The sequence below is a fragment of the Coturnix japonica genome, chromosome 7 (genome assembly GCF_054131305.1).
Source record: "Coturnix japonica strain WE chromosome 7, WE-NBRP24, whole genome shotgun sequence".
Lineage (NCBI taxonomy): Eukaryota > Metazoa > Chordata > Aves > Galliformes > Phasianidae > Coturnix > Coturnix japonica.
The window spans coordinates 17,468,866-17,471,294 of NC_140669.1; positions in this window are offsets into that span (position 1 = coordinate 17,468,866).

Sequence of the window (2,429 nt, forward strand, 5' to 3'; positions counted from 1 at the left end):
AAATAACATTTCTCTTATTCCGAACTTTCATCTCTCGTTCTTCCAAGGATATTTTATTCCAAACTCTATTTGCTGAACCTCTGATCTACCCAGGTGTAATCTTACTATTGCTAAGTACACTTCCCGTGTTTCACAATCCTTGTAAATCATTCTCTCATCTTGATGATGACACATCAATTTAGTACAAATAAGACACTACTGCCTTAAAAGGACTAATTTACTACAGAGTAACCTCTTGTGGCATGTAATAACTGGATACAAGGACATTTTCTACATCAGTCCAACAGGTTCAAATTCAGTTACAAACCATTCTTCTAGATTCACTGTGTACCAATACATTTACAAGTTAGGTCAGTTATTTGTACTACATTTAGCATTCTTTTCCTTACCTCCACACATAACAATCAGAGCATCCATAATCAAACTACTAGTAACATTTCTGAATCTGCAGAACTGTCATAACAAAGAACACATTCGATTTTTTATGTAATATGCTAAATATTTGAATTCAAAATATCTTTTGTTTTAGAGTTGGACATGTAAAATCCATCCTATCAGCTACATCCAACAACTTCCTGTCACTTTAAACCCATAATTCCAGATCTGGCCCATTCTGAGAGAAGGCAGCTTGTGTAGCTGGTGTGTAGAACACTAGGAAGAGCAGTAACTTCAATTTGTTCTCTGCCCAAATTTGTTTATTCAGAAAAAGTTTTTGAAATGAAATGCTTTGGAAGGCCGGCTTTGGAAGCCTGCTGAATAATAAGTTGTTACTCTTTGAAAGAACATTACCTTAAAAATTACATGAAAATCTGAGTGTTTTAATGAGTAGAACTCTTCCTTTTGAGAGAAAATAAATGGAAGAGTTTGAGAGGGTGGTTTTGTTTTTTTTCCTTTCTCCTGGGGCTGCCTGTTGCTCTTATGTGGAATTTTCCTGCTGATTTGACTTTTTATTCTGCTGTGAGACTGATGCTCAGATTTACATGATTGCTTTGGAGAGGAGCGAGATTTAGCATAAGGAAGATAACTGCTTTTTCCCTAGGGAGAGACAGAAAAGGGAAGGACAGAGTGGAGCACACAGACAATATCATCTGCAGCTACATTCTCGGTCAATTATTTTATTCAGCCTCTATTTCAGATTATGCTGTACCTAATAAAAGACTGGATAGCTGTTGGTCTCAAGCCAGTACAGATAAGCAACCACAGGTAAACATGACCACAGATAAAACTAGTCTATTTGCTTATTTTAATGCTAGTGTCCAACTGTAACAATATATTGTTTGTGTATAGAGTTGTCCAAGGTACATCTAGTAACACGAGTAATCAAGGAAAACTGTCATTAAATTCCACCATGTGGAGATTTGCCTTACATGCAGGGCTTTTTAGGAGAGAAGAGTGATTGTAGAACTGTGCATAATTACAGTTGCTTTAGCAATCATTACCTTCTGCACATTCTTTGACTTGGATTATGTGCCCTGAACGTTAAAACAATGGGTAGGATCTTTGCTAATGAGGCAGATTGTGCAACATCAAATCGTTTACAGATAGTTTTCAGGCTGTTTTCTTTCATTAATCTTACAATATTTTGAGATACTGAAATATATCCATATTGCAGCACAAGGAGCCTCACAGCCAAAGCAAGACTCCAAAGGAGGAGGAATGTTTCTGAGAGCAGAAGGCAGATGGAGATAGTTTAGCTTTGAGAGGGAAGAGGCCTTGAAATGTAATTAACAGACTAACCAAACCATTCAGAATTTTTCTAATAAAATACACTGAATAAAAAATAAGTGATTTAACTGTAAGTAAAACAAGACGAAAAATACCTATCTTTGGATGTTTAGCTGAAGAACTGACACTACCTAAAGGCTCTGTGAACTCTCCATTCTACTGAGGCTTCCCAGAGCACTGAATTACTTTGAAGTACTTCTCAAACTGAGATTTCCAAGTAATAAGATTCCTGGAGTTATGCACTCCAAATACTAACTATAACAAATTGAGTTATTCCAAGTTCATAGATAAAAGTTCCATAAACCTGACAGTATTTAACATGCGACCAACCTATTAATTGAAAAAAAAATTAAGTGAATTCATAAAATTCAATAGGTCTTTGACCACAGATAAATATGCACTTTCATTTTGCCATTACATATCCCACTACGTATCTACTTGTTTGGTTTTGGTTCTTGTGAGGATTTTGAATGTTGGTTTTCATTGTTTTTGTTGTTCTTAAAATACAGAGCTAGCTTTCACAGCCCTGTATAGCACAATATTTCCCTTGGCTCACAAAGCTCTATTTGGCTGTAGAAACTTCCCACCTTTTTTGCTGATGTAAGGATTCTGCAGCAATAGTTATTTGAAATGGAAAATTGGACTGCTTTGAGTCATACACAACATTTGTTTATCTGAGTGGCTTTTTTTTTTTTAACCTATTC